This window comes from Cupressus sempervirens, chromosome 6 (assembly GCF_028749045.1).
Source record: "Cupressus sempervirens isolate cs-2001-9-10 chromosome 6, ASM2874904v1, whole genome shotgun sequence".
NCBI lineage: Eukaryota > Viridiplantae > Streptophyta > Pinopsida > Cupressales > Cupressaceae > Cupressus > Cupressus sempervirens.
In genome coordinates this window covers 697,780,736-697,805,911 of record NC_143123.1, presented here as the reverse complement: position 1 = coordinate 697,805,911, position 25,176 = coordinate 697,780,736, and the positions used below count along the sequence as shown (strand labels likewise).

The following is a 25,176-nucleotide window of genomic DNA, read 5'->3' as shown; positions in this document are numbered from 1 at the left end:
TGTGGCTACCGAGTGACAGTAGTAACTAGTTATTTAAGACATCTAAGGGATCTGTGGATTTGTTTTTGTGGTAATTAATTCATCCCTCCCCTCTCAATTACTCCATCTATATTTCCAACAATTGGTATCAGAGCTTTTGGCGTAAAAGGATTGGAGAAGAAAGCAAAAAGGAACTAGAAGATTATAGGAGATTTATTTTCATTGAACCTGATACAGTGCCAGATACATCTATCAATCAGGAATCTTCTACTCCTTAGTCTTCAATAACCAAGTTGTAGGAAGTTCAAACCAAGCTACAAGAACCTGAGTCACATTTAGATAATACCAAGCCAATGCCTACTGAGTCTGAAGGACTCGAGTAGTAGACATAATAACCAGAACCTGAAGTTGAAGTGCAAGAGGATCACAATGCAATTCATTCAAAAGGCAAGGAACCTGTATTAGCCCAAGTATGTCAAGAGACATCATGCACCAGATTAGATCATTGGAGACAAATCAGAAGGAACTATGACAAGAAATAAGTTAAAAGGTACTTGTTTACTTGCTGATTTTGAACCTAGAAGTGTCAAAGATGCATTAGAAAATGAAAGCTGGATTGAGGCTATGAATGAAGAGATAGAGCAGATAGAGAAGAACAAAACATGGACTCTTGTACCTAGGCCTAAAGACAAAAATGTGATTGGAACTAAGTAGGTTTTTAGAAATAAGTTGAATGAAGATGGTAAGGTGTCAAGGAACAAAGCTAGACTGGTATGCAAAAGATACTCTCAAGAAGAAGGAATAGACTATGGAGAGACTTTTGCTCTTGTTGCAAGATTGGAAGGTGTTAGGACCTTACTTGCATATGCTACCTAGAAAAGATTTAAGGTTTATCAGATGGATGTCAAATCTAAATTTCTCAATGGTATACTAGAAGAAGAAGTCTACATTGAGCAGCCTAAAGGTTTTTTTGATCCAGACAAGAAGGACATGGTCTGCAAATTACACAAAGCATTGTATGGTCTGAAACAAGCCCCTAGAGCATGGTATGAAAGATTGCATAACTATCTTATTCAGATTGGTTTTCAGAGAACTAATGATAATAGTAGCTTGTATATCAAGGAAGGACCAGATAACAAGATTGTTTTGGCAGAGATATTTGTGGATGACACTTTGTTCATAGGAAATGATGATCTTTGCAAAGAGTTTTCGGAGCAAATGAACAAGGAATTTGAGATGTCTATGTTTTGTTAGATCAAATTCTTTGTTGGTCTTCAAATTCAGCAAAGCAAGAATGGCATCTACATCACCCAGTCTAAATACATCAAGGAGATACTAAAAAAGTTTGGTATGGAGGATTGCAAACCAGTTGGAACTCCTATGTGCATTGGTCTAAATCTTACTAAGGATGATTAATCAAAAGGGGTAGATTGCAACGCCCCACCAAGGGATCCAAAAGAATTAACCTAAAGTTTTACTACGTTTGCTAAACATTTTTTTTTTAAAGTAATAATGTATAACATACACATCAAACACATAGTAGCGGAAGCAATAACATGTAATCATCAACAAACATACATCACAAGTTACATTCCTTAAGGATCCCAAGACGTTGAGTCACATTTAAATTTAATTAATTCTAAGATTAACAACTACCACATACATATGAAAGAATAATCAGAAAGTCCAATGTCCATAATATACATTTGTTCCGAATGCCTCTTAGCAAATTAATTCGGAATGCTCAATTGTCCACTGTACATGTCACATGGTATGAAAGGCTTAAAAGAATATACATTTGTAAGAATAAAGATACATCATCCTCAAATCCATGATACAAAGTATTGTAAAATAAATGAAACCATATACCATACTTGATACATCCATCCATCATAAAAGATATAAACATCCAACATGAAATACAACTATCCATCCATCATAAAACACAACTAATCTAAGTGTGTGGTTCCTCCCAACCATCATTGGCCCTAGCCATCCCCCACGCGTAACATCCCAAGTCACCGAAGAGATCATCGGTAGTATAGTAATAGGGACATCACTCCTAAAACATACTACATTATATGCATACCACATACGCATAAAGAATTATAACATGCAGGAATAAAGCATAAGATGATCCTCCAAAGTAGAACACATCACCTAAACATTATGAACAAGCATCCCAAGAACCTCCAGCCATGGTAGCACCAGACGAATCTCAATTGGTAAGAGTAAAAGCACTACCTCCCAACTGCGTGGAACCTAAATGGTCCACTCCCACCGCGCTGAGGAGATATTCTCAAGTCCCAAACAAGGTATCAAAACACAAAACACAAGTACTCTCTAAGTCTGGAAAATACTAAAAGTACACTAACTCAAGGGTTCCAACATAGATAGACATCTAGACCCAGAGGCACCACAAAGACATGTAAGAAACCTGCTATGCAAGCGGGAAAGTGTCATCAAAAAAGTCACATAGAAGTTACCCAAGCAATCCCTTAGGAATCTCGGGTCCCTTGTGATCCCTGAGGCCACTAGTATACTCTCGTACTGACAAGGCATACTACAGAATTCAAGGTCGTAACCAAGCATTCTCTCTACCCCATCCTAGTCTATACTAGCACTCAAAGTATGGGAGAGAACATACAGTTATCTTATTAGGTTCATTTAAGTCAGTATTTAGGTGAGATGTTTTCACTTGTTAAAACAACTTACAATGGGTTACTCTAGGCAGCCTCTTAGGGTCCCAATCCCCATTGCAAGCCACTTCCCGACACTACACATAGATAACCTACCCTAGGCTCATGAAATCACAAATTAAAGAATCATAATAAAATCAACTCAGTCCTATACAAGAAAATGAACAACATCATAAAAGATAAGCCACAAAAACTACATCAGTTCTTCATGAGCAACAGATAAGCATCAAATAATAATCATATGATCACAACAGTTCTCTATCAGCAACTGAAGGCATCAATGATAAATCACAAAAATCCAATGGTTCTCCAATGAGCAACCAGAAAGTGTCCCAATAATAAATCAAAATACTGATCAAAGACTCCAAAATGGTCAAGTCAACACATGACATCATCAAGAACATAACAAACACTTCAGTCCTCTCAAGCGACCGAAAAGCAATCCAAGTATAACTGATAGATGACTCAAAAATGGTTATCAAATATAACTGATCGAGACTCAAAAATGGTTATCAAATATAACTGATCGAGACTCAAAAATGGTTAAGTTAGGTATCACCTAAACATACACCTCGGCTTCACACAAGAAAACTGGAAAGCAATAACAATCAATTATTTATACACATCATAGAGCATATCAACACATCACCATGGTTGGGTTTAGAAAGATCGAAAACAAATCATCATAATATCACAATCGCATAACCCTCAAGCCTCTGGTAACAACCTAAACTGGTCAACACTCTAGGAAAAACCCCAAAACATAAACAACACATAGAAAACATCAAAGTCCCTCAGTAGGTTTGATTTGAAAATATAAAGTTGAGAAGAACAATAAAGTTTAAGTTTTCTAGTGTTACTATGAGTTCCTCAGTTAACCTGTTTAATTAAACCCTGTCTCGTTCTTATAATAAAAGAAGTCGCATCATGACTTAAAAGTATTAATAATCATTTATTAAATCATCATAATAATAATAATTAATTATTAATAAAAATATTCTCAATTTCATTAATAATCGAATAAATATAATTATCATTATTAAATGGTATTTATCATTAATTCCAACTAGTCCCATTATCTAGCTTCCTTACTAAATTATTAATTATTAATTATTTAATAATTAATAATTAATAAATAATAAATATCTATTAATAAAATTATTTAATATATAGTATTTGTTAATTATCAATTAATTTAATAATTAATAATTAAAACTATAATTAAAATTCCTTTTAATAAACTTAATTAGATTCCAATTACTTAAGTAAACTAATACTCATACAATTTAATTGTATATATTAACACACTTAATTAAGATTACCAAGCTAATAATAATAAGTTTATAATTTAAGTTCAATTATACACAAAATTAAGAAAAGTATCAAATTTAACTATAAATATATTTTTAAATTAACTATATTTAAATTGATTCTTTTTAACAAAAATTAAAATTAAACTTAATTAATAATTATTGTTTCCTTTAATTATTAATTAATATATATCATATTAACATCAATTATCAATTAAAAATGTTTTAATAAAAACAAATATATATTATTTTAAAAAAAGGGCACTGAATTAATGTTTTGGCATTGCATTAAGCAGTCATAGCCATAAATGGTCAGTCGCCTGCTGACACAGGCCTACGACAGCACTGCTGTCGTAGTGCCTGTGGCAGCAGTGGCTACCTATAATTACGTACAAAGAGGGGGTGGTGGTAGGAGGTTATTCCCTCCCCGCCCCACCTTGGTATTTTTTAATTTTTAATTTTTTTATTCAAATTTAAAAGCTCATTTTTATTTCAACCCTCCTTGTTTAATATTCAACTTTTAAAACTATTTAAGGCGTACTATAATAATACTTTCAACCTTCTCGGTTACAGATGAAAAAGACATGAATAAAAGAATTTCCAAAACTACAAGACTAAAAGATTCGTTTGAAATGAAATATAGGAAATCAATCTACAGTCACGAAGAAGACAAAATTATCTAAATTACATAATTCTAACTGGGTGAACAAAACCCGAGAACCTACCTGGTTCTTATGCTAAAATTGCAACACCCAAAAGATTTGTGAGAGAATTCGCTCTTCTTCAATATCTTTCCTCTAAAAATCTTTCCTAAAATTCTCCTTCTAAAATTTTCTTACAAAAGTTCTTCCCCAAAAATCCTGTCTCCAAAATTCTTTCCCAAATTCCCTATCACCAAAATTCACGGTCCAAATTTGTGTCCCCCAAAAATGAACCCCCAACGTTGTGATAAGGAGTTTTCTCCTCAAATCGGGGCACTAATTGTGCGTTCACCCGAGAGGGCTCCTTGCTCCACTGAGTTAACTCTAAAATTAACTTGTATTAATCTTTGCTTTATCTTTTTAATGCACATTAAATGAATTATTAAATAAATTTATTTAATATTCCACTTGACTTCTATTTTAATCTTTATTACTTTTAATCCCGTGCACACTTTATGAAATTAAAATAACATTATTTTCTCTTATTTTATCTTTTTAATTAATTTCTTTTATATTTTCAACTCATGCTCGCATCATGCAATCTTACAACTTTTTAATAATTAATATATTTTTACTTTTTAATTTATTTTAGAAATTTAATAAAACTTTAGGTTAATTCTTTTGGATCTCTTGGCGGGGCGTTACATAGATCAGACATTATATAGATCAATGATTGGAAAGTTGCAATATGTAGTTCATACAAGGCCAAATATTCCTCTTGCAGTTGGTATTGTAGCAAGATTTTAAGAAAAACCAAGAGAAAATCACATGATGGCAATCAAACGGATCATGAGATACTTAAAAGGCACTGAAAATTATGGATTATGTTACAAATTTGGAGGTAATTTGGATTTGAAAGTGTTTACTGATGCAGATTGGGCAGGAAACATTGATGATAGAAAAAGTACAAGTGGAGGCGCATTCTTTCTTAGAAAGTGGTTGGTTTCTTGGACAAATAAAAAGCATAATTACACATCCCAATCTACAACAGAAGCAAAGTATATTGCAACATCAGTAAATTGTTCTAATATTATTTGGTTCAAGCAATTATTGGAAGGCATGAAGGTGAAAATCAAAGGACTAGTTGTTATGTTTTGTGACAATACAAGTGCAATCAACATATCTAAAAATCTAGTGATGCATTCAAAAACCAAGCACATTGCAATAAAATATCACTTTGTCAGAGAATTGGTGTAGGATAAGGAGATTAGATTAGAATATGTCCATACAAAGGAACAAATTTTTGACATATTCACCAAGCCTTTACCTAAAGATGCATTCTTGTATCTAAGAGGTAAGTTAGGGGTCATTCCCCTATCTGAAGCTCACTAAAATGAAGTTTTAGTGACGCATCAACAGGTATCAAGTTGAAGATCTTTCAGTTGATGTAGAATAATCATGAGAACATTGCATATGAATTAGTACTTAAGGTACATTTCTATTCATTTGGTTTGTGTTGTCTTTGGCATGTGTTGTCAAAGAGGGAGAGTATATTGTCATATCTTTCTAAAATTTGAATTTGTTTGTGGAGAGTTTGTTGTTTATGCAATTCCTTCATAGAGGGAGATTACTATATTTGAGAAGTTTGTGGAATATAATCTAAGAGGAAGAAATGTTCTAAAAAGATTTATTTTCAAATTTCATTCTACTATGACATGTTGTGTTTCCATCAATGCCAAAGAGGGAGATTGTTGGATATAATTGTTCAATTGTGTTGTCTTTGATGTTACACAAATGTCACATTAGTTATCAGATAGAGTCTATAGAGGTCAGATGGCTAGCAAAGTAAATTACAAAGTCTACCAAGTGTTTATAAATTCTACACTGTGAAAATAGTTTCTACTGAGCTCACTCGAGCATCAAAGGATTCTATGATAGAAGTTAGTGTTAACCAAGCTCCCAAGGTTAACAAAGGAAAGTTAGTCTCTACCAAGCTCACAAGGTCAGCAAAGGAAAGTTAGTGTCTACTGAGCTCACTCGATCTCCAAAGGATTTTGTAGAGTTCTCAATTTTTATCAAGCCTCACTTGGTTAATACCGAAAATCATTTCTAGAGCAGTGCTTACCAAGCAGGGTCAACCAATGAAAGATTTCATTGTTTTGGAAAATAAAGTTCAATTGTTTCATGTAATGTCTGTAGCTGACTCATGTATTGTTTATTGGTAAATGTAACTTGTAAATGGGACAACTTGACAATTTGTAATATATAAATAAAAGGTCAAGTTGTGAATTCTAAAGTATGAATGAATGGATGTATGAATGAGCGAGTATGCAAGTGAGGTGATTGTGTTAAGAGGAAGTGTGAGTGAATTTTGAAGTAGGATCAAATATCCTTGAGGAGTAGCAAAGGTGTATTTGATTAGTAAGGATCTAGTGAAGCAGAACAAAGATCTATATCAACAAAGTTTAGTTGCATCTCATTCAGGTCACTCATTGTTACTTTCTCACAATTGTAGCAGTGAATTCTAAATCTCTTAACAGAGTTGGTTTAGCAGCCATTTTTATAAATCCTCTAACAAGGTGGACAGTTCTACTAAATTGTTCTAAAGTCTTCTAGCAAGGCCACTCCTAGTAGGGTGTTTAAATCCTTTAACAAGGTCACACCTAACAATGTGTTTTGTAACCTTTAACAGGGTTGGCTCCTAACAGGGATCACTTCAAACGAGTGAAAATTGGTAGCTAGTTACTTGGTGGTTTTTCCCATATTGGGTTTCCACATTAAATTTGGTGTCTCATGTGTTGATGTTATTTCTTTTATGCATGCATGTTTATGAATGTGAATTCTTAGAAATCAATAATAAGTTAGTACATAGTTCATCTACTGAGTTACAACATTTTTTTGTGCGGCTACCGAGTGACAATAGTAACTAGTTATTTAAGATATCTAAGGGATCTGTGGATTTGTTTTTGTGGTAACTGATTCACCCCTCCCCTTTCAGTTACTCCATCTATATTTCCAACATAACTGAGATGGGGGGATGGAGGGGGATGTAGGGGGTGAATCATTTTATCCAAGTTACAAATGTATATATAATTTTTTTTAGTACTTAGCAAGTATATGTGGATGCATTGATTACATCATCCAATATCTCAAAGCTTTGTATATTACTATCCTAGGTCAATTAAACTTTCTAGAAATGTAAACATGAAATATCAGAAATTGAATCACACAATTTTGACACAAGGATTTAACATGTAAAACCAATTTGGGAAAAACTGTTAGAATCTTTTAGAATAACTGAGAGGCGGGGTGAATCAGTTATTCAAGGTCCCAAATGCCCTAATAAAACTTTTTCACCAAATGTAGTGAACTCATAAACCTTTTAACCATCCAAGCTTAAATCAATCATATTAGCAAGTTACAGTAAATCAACATGAAAAGATAAAACATGCAAGATCAACACATGACACAATGATTTACGTGGAAACCCAATTTGGGAAAACCACCAGTAACATGCTACTTGATTCTCACTTTTCTGAAGTGATGCCCTATTAAAGGCTTACAACACACTGTTAAATGTGACCTTGTTAGAGGATTTCACCAAACTGTTAGGAATGGGCCTAGTTAAAGGACTTTAGAACATTCACTAGGAATGTCACCCTATTAAAGGATTTATCTCATGGCTATCAAACCAACCTAAGTCCATAGGATTTAAACTAATTGTTACAATTGCTAGAAAGTAAGAACAATGAACTTTTGATCTGATATAACTTACAACATACTTTGCAGATTTCAGATCACACTTTCAGTTTAGTCCTTATGCTTGGCTTTTATCTCTTCAGCTCTGACTGGTTGTCATCTATTCAAGCTTCGTCTCCTTGAGTCTTCTAACTCACTGTACTAATGCATCCATATCAGGGGTCTTCTTACTGAAACAGAGTAACTATGCTCTCTTTCCTCTTTTCCACCTTCTTCAGTACTTTACACTTTCATGCTTGACCACCCCTCTCTCATTATTATTTTTCATTAACTAATGACTCCTTATATAGAGATCTGATATGCCTTTTCCGCTAAATTCTCCCTCTTCACTTTTAGGGTTTCAATATGAATTAGGTAAAATACAATGTATCTACCCCATATCTTGTTCTCTTCTAGAAACTTCGCCAGCTGTATCCTCAAAAATGTTTTACATGGTGTTTTGTGCCACCAGCTCATCATTCTTATCTTCTATTTAATTTACAAACTTCTAAGTAATAACCTTGTCGGCTTAGTTCTGGTGAATCTTCAATCTTCGAAATAATGCAGCAACTTGGCATTATTTGTTTTACTGATGCTTGGCATCTCAGTGTTACTCGGCATCTACACAAAACTGTGTTACTCGGCACTTACAGAAAACTGTGTTACTCGGCACCTATAGAAAATTGTGTTACTCGGCACCTACAGAAAATTGTGTTACTCGACACCTGAAGATCACTCGTCTTATATGATATACTCGGCACCTGAAGATCACTCGGCTTATATGATATACTCGGCACCTTCTCTTAGTTGAGCTTTGTAAAAGACTTAGCTAACACCTAACCTCTTTAATATGTTTCAGTGTGCCCTTTTTTCGGTATCTTATAGTATGTTATCAAATACACTTTTTCATCAATGGCTTAGCTAATCCTAGTACTTCATTACAAAATCATAACTTCAACCTTTCTCTAGGTGTTCTAGTTACATCTTATTGATTGCCACCACCTTGTCAACCAACTAATTGATAGTATTTGGATCACTAAAGAAATTGTCATTCCTGCAAGTAGCAAGTTTGACATCAATGACAAAACAATGATTGAGAACATTCTTTATCATTCCAACAACTCTTATGATCAATCATTTCTAACAAAAACTAGGTTAGTAACATGCTACCAATTTTCACTCTTCTGAAGTGAGATCTATGAGGAGCCAACCCTATTAAAGTTTATAATACACACTGTTAAATGTGACCTTGATTAAAGGATTTCAATCACCCTATTAAAAGTCAACCTTGTTAGAGGAATTTAGAATATTCCATTATAATGCCACCTTGTTAAAGGGTTTACTCATGACTGTTAGGTCAACCTTAATCCGAAGGATTTATCCAAACTGATACAATTGCTAGAAAGTAAAAGTAGGACTTGATCTGATAACAAAACAACTCACTTGCAAATTTCATATCTCTCATTCAACTCTTCATTCTTCTTGGCATTCATTCCCCTTCATCTCTGATCATTTGTTCAACCTTCAAGCCTTCTTGCTTAGTATGCCAACTGTAGATTCATTCCTCTGGCCACCATATAAAGAAACTCTTGTAGACTCCTTCTCTTTCTTGCTCACACTTTTCTTATGGCCTTGTATCTCCTTAAATAGAGAATTTTGATAATTTTTTGCTTAATAAAAATTTTCCATCTTAGGAAAAATACTATATTTTTCTTTGCTTGGAACATACTAAATTTACTAGGTCATAACCATCTTTCGGTTTGGCCTAAACTAAATGCTTGTCTTACACTATTTTCTTGGTTAGGCTTGGCAAACACATTCTTTTGTAAATTCTTCTTCTTGTCTTTGATTCAATATCATTTCATTGTAGCCTTATGTAGATAAATAATACATTATATCATCAAAGTCTTACTTGGTCTTAGTGATCCTCTTATACATGATATAAATCAACCTTTCTCTAGGTACTCTTGTTATCCTTCTTTTCAAATCCTCTATATCAATCAATCCAATGATAGCATTATGACCAAAGTTAGCAATTGTCTTACCAACAAGTAGTAGGTTTGACATAAGTGTCAAAATAATGATTGTTCCCATGATAGGATTATATACTTCAACAATCTTCTTTTTCAATAATTTTGTCTTCAAATGACAACTCATAGAAGACTTGAACTTCATTATGATATAGAACTCTACTACATGCATTCCCAATAGGGATGGGAGCTACACATGTCAGAATTCATTCCTATTTCTTGTTCTCTAAATAAATGTAAGTTGTGAAAGACTTTTTTATCATATGCACAGTTGTCCTTTGCAACCATTGAACATTGAGATGTTTCTCTAGAAGCTAGGTGACAACTCTTGAACATACCCGATATGTAGAAAGCCCTTTTGTAGCCAACACAATGAAAATGGTAATTAATAGCTCAAACTTGTAAAGTTGTTTTTATCTTCCTTACCTATTTAACATGTAGATGAGCTTCTGAAAAATTTAATATAAGTGTGTTCTCTTGCATTGATTTGTGTGATGTACCTATTAACCATTTGTAACACCATTCAAACACAAATACAATACATAATATTAACACAATCACATTTTTCAGGAGGGAAATAGCGCAGTTGATGGTATGGCAGTGATTGGCTTAAACCTGGAAGGGCTAAGAGGTTGGAGGAATTTGAATGCTCTGCCAAATTTGATCAGGGAGTTAGTGAATAAAGAAATAAAAAATGATGAATCCTAGCCGGTTACTTTGTATAGTGTTGTTGAGCTGGTAGGGATGAAATGTACTTGATTCTTATGTGGTAAGGAGAAAAGGCTTGGGTACGGGAAATAATTATAATGCACGACCCAAAAATTGGAAGTTTGAAATGAAGGATTTTTTATTCATTTCCCTTTATGGATCATGTACATAGTGCATAAAAAAGAATTATTTTTTAAAGATTTGTGGTGGGTTGGGAATGATGGAAATGATTAGGGGAAAGATCATGGTGGCTGACACGCGATCTTTCACATCAATTTGATAGGATTCATTATTACTATGAATTGTAATTATCATCTCCGTTTATGGGTTTATCTTTCTAAGAGTGAAGTGGTTTTTAGGGACTGGGCTATGAATAGAGATTGAGGAGAGAAAAAAATTATAGAGATAGGAGGTGACCTGATGGGCATTGAACTGGCTATGATTAATGATAGTGTGAAGAAGCCCTTGGTTTGGTACTTACTAAAGGAGGGCGATTTTGTCTTGTTGATGGAGGCTCTCAATGGTCACGATGAGAATTGTTCTATGCAATTTGTTAGCTTGTGGGAGAATTACAAAGTGACAATTAATGGTATCTTGTTTGACATTTTGGAGGAGGTGATTGCTATGGTGATGAGCTTGGCGATGATGGTAGAAGGTGGCATGGGTGATTGATGAAACAAGTCTACAATGTATCTTTTTGGAGGGTGAGGAACCAATTTGACATAGAGGAGGTTTCATGAGGGAGAAACTGCCTGACCCGTAGAATGAGGTTTGTCTAATTTTGATGAAATATCTTACTCTAGAAGAAATTTATGGAGTTTGCTACTAGTACCATTTTCCTCTTCTTAATCATTTCCAACACCGTGATTTTCTTTCACTTCCCTTCTTGTTGCTGCATGATCGTGAGGATATTGTTGTTGATGTGAAAGATAAAATGAGAAGGGGGGTTAATTTTACTATTTTACACCAAGGTTTATTGTTTAGGTTGTACTGATTTCACCTTTCCTTGGTCCACCCTAGGATTGTGGAAGTTGATATTCCTATTCACCCGAACCCCAGGCACCAAATGGTCCCCCTTAGGATTATAGGTCCTAGAGCCCCTACCACTCAATCCTCTCCCAACGGGTCCCCAGTGAATCCCTACCCCAGGGGGAAGAAAGGTAAAGGTAAGGAGAAAATGTAGATAGAGTCAGAGGATGAGGGGAGAGGGGGAAGGAGGAGGTCAGGGAGGTTGGCTAAGTCTCAAGCTAAGAGGAAGTTAAGGGAAAGAGCCTCATAGGAGGAGGAGTCAGATTCTAAGGATTCAGGCTGCCACAAAAGAAGAATGAAGGAGAAAACTATTAACTTTGGAGTGGCAAGTACGGAGGAGGTTGAAGAGGAGATTTCTGATTCCTCCAGTCAAACTCGGGTAATGGCAGGTCGAGGAGGTGTCACATGTCTTAGTGACAGTTGTGCCCAGTGTGTGGACCTAACAAAAGATCAATTCACCAAAATGGTGGATAGGATACCTTCCCCCATTATGATCTCCTCCCCTATTAAGGAAAGTTCCATAAAGGCCACTAAACCCCTTGTTGTGCAGGATACTCAGGTTGGTAGGGATGGACATTTGGGTGATTTAGATAAGGCTAGTAATGAGCTATAGGAGAGAATCTAGGCATTGGAGGAAAGAATGAGACTGTTAACCAAGTTTACGATTAAAGTCACTCATGCCGCGACTACCACTCTATGCCTGTTGAAGGATGTCGAAGGGGACCTACCCAAGGAGGACTCCCACCTGCTTTTTGACTTCTTGGTGGAACACTAGGTGAATATCCTTCTAGGGAAGAAGGAGGTCAAGAAATCATAAGGGCTCCCCCCTTTGTTTATTTTTTGCATGTTGTTAATCTGCTAGTTTACAAACTTTTTTGGTTTTAAGGTTGTCACACCTTTGTTTTTGTTAAGTGACTTTAGCTTGTTAATAGGTATTTTGTTTAAAGCCTAAAGTTACTTTTATAATTATAGTATAAAATTTTGTTTTTGTTTTAAAAAGTATTAGGGGTTAGTTATGTTTTGATGGTTAGTTGTTGGTAGTTGTCCAGCTTGTTTGTAATGGACCAACCCCCTTGTTTCAGCTGCTTTTATTTCAAAAACATTTCCACTAATTAAAAATATGCAAGTTGTACAAAATATGGTTTTGAAATGAAATCATACAAGGAATTGGGGCCCTTTAATTAGTTGAATGTAAAAATGATTAATCACGATTTAAGCTTAGTGCCTTTGCTATAATTCCTAGTAGGAATTAAGAACTTTTCAAAATCTATATGCATAGATTAAAAAACAAAAGCCATGGGTTGAAAATAAATACACATAGATGAAATCAAAAGGGAGTCTTGCTCAAATAGAGAAAACCCTTTACGAGAAAACTATAAACAAAGAAATACCTATGTAGACAAACTTCAAGAAAAAGCTCTACAAAAGACATATTTTAGAGCATTATACCCTTTGTCACTTAGAAAAATACAAAAATTTCATAAAATTATATATTCTTAAATTTTAATGATGAGAAGACAAAAATAGATTCAAATCAGTAAACAACCATTACATATCTTACATTGTTCTATTGACTATGTTGTTGGTCTCTAGAAATAGCCTTCTCATCCAAGTTTGCAATTTTGGCTTAATGTCATTGTTTAGAAGTACTAAGGAGAATAAATGGAAAAAGGAGGAGTTGGCTCATTAATGAAAATTTAATAATTTTGTATGTATTATTTGGTCATAGTTTTCCAATTCTTCTTGGAAGTTATGTTTAGAATTTTGGTTTTTCTCCTTACCTTTATCCATAGCAGGAACATAGATAACTTGTCTATTTTAAATTTCTTAAATAGAATGAAATTATTAAACTATACCAAATGTATTTATGTTATAAAAATTCTCAAATGCTATTTGGTTAGTTGAAAACACAAATACCATCTAATGGATGAACTAGTTCCCTATCTATTAGAAAAATACTCAAATTTTAGCAGTTAATTGAAAAGTTTAATTGCATCTAATGGATGCAATAGTTACATGCCTATAGCAGGAACTAAAAATCTATGAAGGTAGAGTAGAATATAAAATAAAGGAAGGGTGAGCACTTGTGATGCATGAGCACACCAAAAAGGGTAGCATTCACAAATGCCACATGTACAAGAGAGACTAATCAACCTTTTAAAATGAGGTATAATTAGTGTTATTTAATTTTATTGTTATTAAATAAATGGTGAACCAATATTATTCAAAATACTTTGATATATCCATTGGTATAAATAATTAATTTAATAAATGATGGGAATAAATGTATGATCACATGGCTTATAAAACAATAATTATGTTATATCGTGGATAGAAACAATATTATGTAAATTTTATTATTTTGGATAATTGATTATTATTATTATTATTATTATTATTATCATCAAGTATTTAAAGAAATGAGTATAGGATGTGATCAAGGAGAGGATCAAGTAAAAATTTACTAATGGATGTATCCCAATAGAGGGTGTGGGTCAACATTCCATTAATCTTCATGAAATGGACTTGGATCTGTAAACTTTAAGGGAACACCTTTTGAGAATCAGTGTCTAAGAAACTTGATTACATCTGAAGTCTCCTTCTTAAATCCAATATTTTGTCCAATAATTATCATTATTTGAAGAATTATAGTGTTACCAAGGAGGAGCTTGCATAAATCCAATCTAATGGGTTTTATCCCAATAGAGGGCGGGGTTCAACATCTTGTAAATATTTGTGAAACATGGACCTATAAATTTTGAGGGAGTCCATAGATGGTGTCTAGGCAACTTGGTAAGAACTTTATTCTTCAATCCTAACTTGTAATAATAACATCAATTGACAACTTAAAATGTCTATTACTCATATTACAATTCATTAAAATGCATCTATCATGATGAACCCAAAAAGGAGACATTACATGCATGAACTGGCGATATCTATACAATTTATTATTTATGTCTTTCTAACAATCTATTTTTCTGGGTGGTGAAAATAGTTTTTATATTTAATGATATATTGTTGGATAAAATATCTTCCCAATAGCATTTTTTATAAATATGTTCATTTTTTTTATTTCTAACATACAATTTAGATTTTCATATAAATCAAATCTTTTACCAAATCCTTCTCAAAATAATCAAAATCAAATTAAATATATTTAATTAATCTCAAACATAGGTAAAAAGTATTTTATCAAATTATGTTTATATTTAAATTAAAAAATTATAAATCTAAAAAAATTGAAATAATAGTATTTATTTTATTATATAATTTTCTTTTTTATTATTATTTTATTTACAATATATTTCATTTTTAAATAGTATAATTTCTTCCTAAAATTTTATATATAGATAAAAGTTTTAAAATTTTAATTATATCTATTAAAACAATTATTTAAATTCCTTTTCAAAATCTCCACCTTTTTTTTCCTTTTAATTTTTTAATTTATATTTTTCTTTTTAATATGTATGTTTTCATGATAAGTTCTTAAAAGTCTTTTGGTATATATTGACTTTCATATAATGATCATTTTAAAAAATTTGTTAGTTAGTCTTTTAAATTACAAAAAATACTTTAATATATAAGGTAAATAAAATGAAATACTTATGACTGATTCTACTTACATTTTTTCTTTTACAATAGATTGTATTGATCATGATCATTATTGAAAAATATAATGTAATGAATATTATATTTTAATATTGATAATCTAATCAATTATATTATACATGTTTATTATACATTTTCTTGTAGTAAAATTATATAATGTATGAATAAATTATAAGTAGAGAATCTATTTTTTAGTTATTGATGAGCATTAAGTTTTAAAAGGTGAAAAAAAAAAACTTTCCTTATATCTCAATAAAAGTAAATTTTAAATAGATTATGTTACATGAAGTTGTCATTATTTTTATGAGAAAATAAACTTGATTCTTCATAAATAACTTTCATTTGATCTTAGTTTGACTAATACTAAAATTATAATATATTACTATGTTTGTAAATGATTTTTAATGTATATAATTTTCACTTATGCTAATGACTTAAATTTAGATTTCACTTTTGATTGATTATGAATATTGATTTCTTTCTTTAATATATTTTTAATTTCAATTGAATTGTTTGCTTGGTTTAAAATTGTTTTTAAATGAATAACCTGATATATTTTTGAAATATACTAGTAGGTATAAGTCATATTCGGATACCAAAAGTCTTGAAACCTGTATTCACATATTTAATTCCCCTTAATGACTTTGCCTTATCAATCAGCCTATCGAAGTGGTCATCCTTTCTTCTTTCAAATAAAACATGCAACACTACCAAATAAATTTCGCTGCATTTAGAACAACACTATATTTTTCGGAAGAAACTATGCAGCCCACTATTTGACTATTTAATAGTAATTATTAAATAAATTAAAAATAATACATGTACTGTTTCATTTTTTATTTAATTATTAAATATTATAAAATGGTAAAAATTGATTGAAATGGTCTGCTGCATAGCGGGCTCCATATTTTTCACCCACAATTTGATTTTTTGAATGACAGCAATGTTCAAATTACTTGAGGATCAAAAACTATGAAAGCACCAAAACCTCTTTAAAATGGGTTTTCACCTCTCTCATCTAGGAAATTGGGACTTTGAAAATTTAACTTCCACGTCTAGTCTTCCTTCAAATTGATTTGGGAAAAAAGTGATTGTGATATGTTTGCACTGACCAATTTTTCAACATGTATGACGAGATGTTTTTCCCAACTCTCTCACACTGAACACAACGCGTTTGGATCAACGCTATATTTTTCATCCTTAGGCTTGATTTTGTGAATGACAGTCATATTCAAAAAATTGAAGTCCAAAGTTAATGTCACCTTTCATTGAAAGTCCTCTTCAATAATTTGTTTATTTATTTTTAGGTGCAACGTTAACGTCGCCATTCATTATTACGCTCCTCCATAATCTTTAATTTGAAAATTATAAGTACAGCTTTCTAGCCACTAAATTAATTTAAAGCACTCTCTTAAGTAGAGCCACTTCCATGTCCAAATTATTATGCAAGCACTCCAACCTCTTTAAAATAAATTTTCACCTCTCGCGTCTGGGAAAGCGGGACTTCCAAAATTTAATCTCGACTTTGGAGTGAGGTTTCTCTTTCTGGGGCTCTCCAGCTAAGCATTTTCGTTCTACTTGAGCGGCGCTAGACCGTAACGACCACTTCAGTCATGGAGGAAATTGGGAAAAAATTCTGCTTTATCCTCTTTTTTGTTGTATTTACAGTGTGTATCCAGCCGAAAGCTTATGGTTCCTCAGTCGAAGGTGGAGATGCTCTGTCCTTGGGCGCCTCTCTTGCTGGAAATGAGACATTCATTTCAGAGAATGGCACATTTGAATTTGGTTTCTTCAGTCCAAATGGTACCAATTGATGTATAGGCAGAGGACATAAAATAACACAAACACAGACACAGAACAATACAATGTACTGCCGCACAATAAACTATATTACATTTATTCCACCATAATATCAAATGAGTTCATACAACCTTTTATAAGAAAGAATACAGTATTCTAGAGAAATCTACATTAGCCAAGAAGACGAAACATCTACAAACTTCTGAAAAAATATTATAGTTGACTCCTTGAAAAAACCCTAAACCTAAACCTAACAATCTAGAAGCATAGTTTAAAATGAGAGATCTAGAACTCTCGAGGAGAAGAAGCAATAAATGAAGTAGTTGGAATAGGTAAGGGCAGCGAAGATTAAACGGACAGGTGAAAGCCAACATCACCAACACTCCCCCTTAATCTTCACTGCCATGTATGTCTGTAATACCAATACTTTCTCGAGGATGTTCAAAGACATTCTTTGCAAGAGGCTTTGTGAAAATGTTTGCCAGTTGTTCTTTGGACCTGCAAAACTTAAGACATATGTCACCATTGTTCACTAATTCATGAATATAATGATATCTTCTATCTATATGTTTACTACGTTGATGAAAGACATGATTTTTTGATAAAGCAATTGCAGAATTATTATCACAATATATTCTTGTAGGTTCTTCTTGTGGATGCTTCAAGTCTGAAAGTACTCTTCTCATCCATATTGCTTGACAGGCTGCTGATGTTGCTGCAACATATTCTGCTTCAGCTGATGATAATGTCACAATTGGTTGCTTCTTTGATGCCCAAGAAATAGCTCGTGACCCTAGGTGAAAGATATGTCCTGAAGTGCTTCTTTTATCATCAAAGCTACCTGCCTAGTCACTATCTGTATAGCCAATAAGCTTGTAATGATCTGAATATGCATATAAGATCCCAAAGTTCTTTGTTCCAGCTATATACCTTAGAATCCTCTTTCTAGCTTTCCAATGAGTTTCTTTTGGTTTCTTTTGGTTTGTCCATGAAATTAGAAATGAGACTAACTCCATGCATTATATCTGGTCTTGTAGCTATCAAATATAAAAGGCTGCCAACTAATCTTTTGAATAAAGTTGTGTCTACATTAGGACTTTCATCATTCTTGCTAAGTTTTATACCCAATGCAACTGGTGTAGGGGCTGAATTCACATTTGTCATTTTAAATCTTTTCAACAAATCAATAGCATAATTACCTTGACAAATGAAAATGCCTTGATCATTTTGATTTACTTGTATCCCAAGAAAATATCTCATGAGTCCCAAATCAGTCATATCAAATTCATTTTTCATGGCTGCCTTGAAATTGTTAATTGACATATTACCAGTGAATATCAAATCATCTACATATAAGCAAACTATTAATATTTCTCCTTCATTGTTCACTCTGACATACAAAGTTAGTTCATAGCCACACTTACTAAAACCATTATTCACAAAATAAGAGTCTAGTCTGCTGTACCAAGCTCTAGGAGCTTGCTTCAAGCCATATAGTGCCTTCTTCAGCTTGTATACCTTATATTCTTCTCCCAAAATTTCATATCCCAGTGGTTGTTTTATATACACTTCTTCTTCTACAATGTCATTCAAGAATGTTGATTTCACGTCCATTTGATAAACCTTCCATTTATTTTGAGCTGCAATAGATAAAATCATTCTAATAGTGTCTAATCTTGCCATAGGTGCAAATGTCTCATTGTAGTCTATACCTAGTTGCTATGAGAAGCCTTTGGCTACTAGTCTTGCCTTGTGTTTCTCCACTTTTCCATCAGTATTATATTTTTTTTTTGTATACCCACTTAACTCCAATCACATCCTTGCCTTTAGGAAGATTTAATAAGTCCCAAGTATCATTCTTTTCTATTGACCGAATTTCTTCATCCATGGCTGAAATCCATTTGTCATCTTCAATAGCTTCTTCAAAATAAATTGGATCAACATGTGCTAAGAGTGCAAAATTAATGCATAAATCGTCATTTTCAACCTCTTGTAATTCGTCATATATGTCTCTAAGACTTCATGTCTTCCTTGAAGTATTTATAGATCTTGATTTTAATGAAGCAAGTGTTGGATTAGATGATTCACTGCTATTAGTGCTTGTTGGAGTAGTAGTGTTTTGAGTGGTAGGTGCCATTGTAGGTGTTTTAGGAACATTTGTTTGTGTTGTAGAATGCACATCTTGAGTTTCATTTTCTTCATTTTCTTGTGGAACACTAGCTGCAACTGTAGTTGACTTATCCAAGCTACCATCCCATGCTTCTTCTTCTACAAACTCAACATCACGACTTATTATTAACTTCTTTGTGATTGGATTGTGTAGCCTATATGCCTTGGATTGTTCACTATATCCCACAAATATGCACTTCTCTCCTCTATCATCCAATTTTTGTCTCACTTCTTGAGGTACCAATGAGTATGCCACACAACCAAACACTCTCAAATGTGCTATATTGTGCTTCCTTCTGCTCCAAGCTTCTTCAGGTGTTTTATTTATTACTGCTTTTGTTGGACATCTATTTAGTATGTATGTTGAACACACAACTGCTTCAGCCCATTACTCATTTGGCAAGTGTTTTTCCTTTAACATACTCCTTGTCATCGCCATAATTGTTCTATATTTTATTTCTGCTACTCCATTTTGTTGTGGAGTGTACCTTGCTGTAAATTGTTTCCAGATGCCATTTTCTTTGCAAAAATTTAGAAAATCATTTGATATGTATTCTCCACCTTGATCGGTTCTTAATGTTTTAATAGAGTATCCACTTTCTTTCTCAACTTTTGCCTTGAATTCTTTAAAGACAACAAATACATCTGATTTATACTTCACAAAATAAACCCAAACTTTTCTACTGAAATCATCAATAAATGTCAAGAAAAAAAGTTCTCCACTTAAGGATGGTGTTTGCATTGGCCCACAAAGATCTGAATCGACTATCTTGAGTGGATGTTTTGCTCTATAAGACTTTCCAATTGAAATTTTTTCTCTATGTTGCTTTGCCAAAATACAACTCTCACATGTTGTCTTAAGTGGCTCTATTGATGGCAACCCATATACCATTTGTTTCTTATATAAGCACTGTAACCCTTTAAAGTTTAAATGACCAAACCTTAAATGCCATAGCCAAGATTCATTTTTGTGTAAAGCTCTGAATGCAAATTCAGCTACTTTTTGCAATTCATTTGGCTCTAAAAATAATTCACTTTTGATTTTAAGTGGGAACATTCTATTTTGAGTCATTTCAACTTTTGCAATCAGCCTATTGCTTGGTCTTTTATCTAGAATCACACATTCACCATTTTCAAAATGTATTCTATATCCCTTTTGTACTAGCTATCCAATGCTTATGAGATTGTGTTGCAATCCAGGAACATAATATACATCAGGTATTTCCTTTTCTTCACCTTTCTTAGTTCTTATGCTAATTGAGCCCTTTCCCATGACTGAGATTTGATGATCACTCCCCAACTTAACCTCTGATTTTACTGATTCATCTATTGTTGAGAATATCTCCTTAAACCCACTCATATGGTTACTACAACCACTATCTAAGAACCATACTTCTTTAGAACTCTCTTGTGCAACATTGCATGTTATCAAGATGGTGTTTTGCTCACTAGAGTTGGGCTGACTTTCATTTGTAAAATGTGCCTTTTGCCTATTCATGTCATATTGTCTTTTTCTACACTCAGATGCAAAATGTGCAAATTTATTACAATAATGACATTGGATGTTAGATTTGTCATACCTTTCTCCTTGATGATGGTTGCTCCCCCTTCCTCTTGTTGATGTGAAATTGGTTTGTGAGCTTGATGTTGGCCTTCTACTCTCAAACTGTTGATTTTCTCTTCCTCCTCTTGGTGTAAAACGTCTTCTGGCTCTGCTGTAATCTGATCTTCCTCTTGTTCTTCCAAATAAAAGTTGAGTCTTGAAAGCATTCTCCAATGATGAAGTTCCCGAACGATTCAACCTTTCTTCATGTGATAAGAGAGAACCCATTAACTTATCTATTGATAGTAAGCAGAGATCCTTAGATTCTTCAATGGTCGGAACTCTTGAATCAAATTTATTTGGTAAACTTCTAAGTATTTTCTCTAGAACTTGTTGATCCCCAAGGGTTTCTCCATATGATCTAATCTGATTTACTATCCCCATTGTTTGAGTGAAAAATGAGTCTACTGAATCTAAATCTTTCATTTGCAAATTTTCAAAATCTCTTCTAAGATTTTGTAACTTTGAAGTTTTTACCTTTCCTGTGCCCTGGTATGTTGATTGCAAGTTGTCCCATGCTTGCTTTGAGCTTGCAGCAGCAGCTACTTTTGGAAATATTGCTTCTTCCACTGCCTGCTGAATAAAGAACAGTGCCTTAGCATCCTTTTTCCTATTTTCCTTTAACAAATCTTTTTCAGCTTGTGAAAGAGTTTGATATGCCTACTGGTCTGCTGGTTCAGGGAACCCACTTTCAACTAAATCCCAAACATCCTGAGAACGAAAAAGTGTTTTCATTTTGATGCTCCAATAATCATAATTTTTGCCATTAAAAGTAAGAATTTGTGGCTGTGAAATACTTCCACTAGTTCCTGCCATGATTTAACAGTAAAACTTTTTGACTTGTAACCACTACAAACCCTTTCTCTTCCTTCCTCACATAGAAACTATGATCTCCTCCTTAGATCTTTTTGCTCTCATTTGCCCTTCACCCACAATGACATCTACCCATAAAAACAATGCCCAGATTTTCTACAGCTCTGATACCAATCTGATGGATAGGCAGAGGACATAAAATAACACAAACACAGACATAGAACAATACAATGTGCTGCTGCACAATAAACTATATTATATTTATTCCACCATAATATCAAATGAGTTCATACAACCTTTTATAAGAAAGAATACAGTATTCTAGAGAAATCTACATTAGCCGAGAAGACGAAACATGTACAAACTTCTGGAAAAATATTACAGCCGACTCTTTGAAAAAACCCTAAACCTAAACCTGACAATCTAGAAGCATAGTTTAAAATGAGAGATCTAAAACTCTCGAAGAGAAGAAGCAATAAATGAAATAGTTGGAATAGGTAAGGGCAGCGAAGATTAAACGAACAGGTGGAAGCCAACATCACCAACACCAATAACTGGTACATCGGCATCTGGTATGCCAATTTAATAGAGAAGACGATTGTTTGGGTGGCTAATAGGGAGACTCCTGCGAGAAACAGGCCTAGGTTTTTGAAGCTTTCAGAAGGAGGTGATCTTGGACTGTTTGATGCAACCGGTGCATCTCTTTGGTCTGTCAATGTGACCAAAAAGTCCTCGCGGGCGGTGATTTTAGATTCTGGCAACTTTCTCATGTTCGGTGATGCCAACAAATCTGAGATCGTTTGGCAGAGTTTCGACAATCCCACGGACACGTGGTTGCCAGGGATGAGGTTTGGCGGGCAGCAAAAACTCGTGTCTTGGAAAGACTGCTTCGATCCTGCACCTGGGCTCTTCTCGTATCACGTGGATTCCAATCAATTCGTGCTGACTTGGAGCAATTCAAAGCAGTACTGGGCAAGCGGAACTTGGGACGGCAAAGTTTTCAGTCAAGTTCCAGAAATGGTGAGCAAGGGGCGCTTTTTCATTAATCTCACCGTCGAAGATAGAAAGTCTGGTTTGTATGCCACATATACGGTGGCGAATATCAAGATTGGCCTCTCACGTTTCGTCCTAGTCAAGTGCGGAGGACTGCAGCAATTTTCACTGTTCGGTGACGGGACTGCATGGAACACGTTCTGGTTTGAACCGAAGGATCAATGTACAGTTTATGGTCTCTGCGGCGCGTACGGAAGCTGCAACTCGAACAATCTCCAGTTCTGCAGTTGCGTGGACGGCTTCACTCCAAAAGACAGGCGCTCTTGGGAGTCGCGAGAGTCGTGGACGGGCGGTTGTGTTCGGCGGAGCTCGTTGAATTGCAAGACTAAAAATGAGAGCACGGACGGATTCATGGAACCCAGCGTCACTTTGCCTGATGCCGAGTCCGCTTCGTCATACCCTGCAACTACCAAGAAAGACTGCGAGAAAGCCTCCCTCCTCGTGAACTGCTCCTGCACTGCGTTTGCTTTCACTCCACCATCAGGGCCCTGCCAAATCTGGTCTGGGGTTTTGTTTAAAATGCAAAAAACTGAGCCCAAAAGTATTTCAACTGTTTTTATTCGAGTAGCTGCCTCTGTATTTCCGAAAACTGCGGAATCGACGTCCTTTAAACTCATAATCACAATTGTTGTTGCTGCTCTGGTCGTTGCATTGGCCATCTTCTCAATCTTGATATGGCGGAGGCATCGGCAGAGGCAGTATATAGGATTGATGGCGAGACATGCAGATTCCTCCAATTCTTTTCTAAGGATGTATAGCTACATGGAGTTGAAGATTGCAACTAGGAACTTCAGGTCCACGCTGGGGACCGGAGGATTCTGCACGGTGTACAAGGGACAGCTGCTAGACGGTACGCTTGTGGCCGTAAAAAAAATGAAGGTTTTGGAACAAGATGAGAAACAATTCCGAGCAGAAATCAGCTCTCTTGGCAATATACAACATGTCAATTTGGTCAGGCTTAGAGGATTTTGTGCACAGGGGTCGAGAAGGTTTCTGGTTTATGATTTCATGCCTAACGGCTCTCTTAATTCCTTACTCTTTTCAAGTAATGCTGAAGCTAAACAAAAGGTGCTCGATTGGAAGACCAGATTTGAGATTGCGTTAAAAACGGCAAGAGGGTTACTTTATCTGCATGAAGAATGCAGAAATTACATCATTCACTGTGATGTAAAACCTGAGAACATACTTCTGGACAATGACTTTTCACCAAAGTTGGCTGATTTTGGGTTATAAGCAAAGCTTGTGGGTAGAGATTTCAGCCGCGTCCTGACCACCACGAGAGGAACGAGAGGCTACTTGGCTCCCGAGTGGATCTCTGGTATTCCCATTACTCCCGAGGTTGATGTGTACAGTTTTGGTATGACACTCTTAGAAATCATTTCTGGCCGAAGAGATCTAGATTTAAGTGTTCAAGGGTCTAGTAAATACTGCTTTCCCACATGGGCTGTTACTCAAATATACAGTGGCAACACAATCAATGTTGTTGAAGAGGGTATTGCAGAAGAGAGAGACATTGAAGAGGTGAGAAGAGCAAGTATTGTAGCATTGTTATACATTGAAAAGGATGAGGGAGCGAGGCCAAGCATGGGGCAAGTGATGCTCATGTTAGAAGGAAAGATGCAGCCACAAATTTCACAGATCCAATATTTCGTGCCTATAGACGAGCAAGTAGACCAAAGCAACACTCGTAGCAGCGAATGATATCAAAATAGAACAACCTAACAGGGACCTCCAATAAAATTACTTAGTAGGCAAGATATTTTAGATGTTACTTAAACATCTACATATATAGTGAGTCATATTATATGAATAAAGTTACTTTAGTTTATATTTTAACTGTAATTAATATGTTGATTTTTATAGTGAGTCATATTATATGAATAAAGTTGGTTAAGATTATATTTTAATTGTTATTATCACGTTGGTTTTGGTAGTGAGTCATATTATATGAATAAAGTTAGTTTAGATTATCTTTCAAGAAAAAGTTTTTGT

The 25,176-nt window shown here is 34.3% G+C and overlaps 1 pseudogene; it reads left to right on the top strand.

Annotated features, from left to right (window-relative positions):
• Positions 1 to 11,525: 11,525 nt before the first annotated feature.
• Positions 11,526 to 24,887, top strand: LOC149554119 (G-type lectin S-receptor-like serine/threonine-protein kinase At2g19130 pseudogene; annotated as a pseudogene).
• The last annotated feature ends 289 nt before the right edge of the window (positions 24,888 to 25,176 follow it).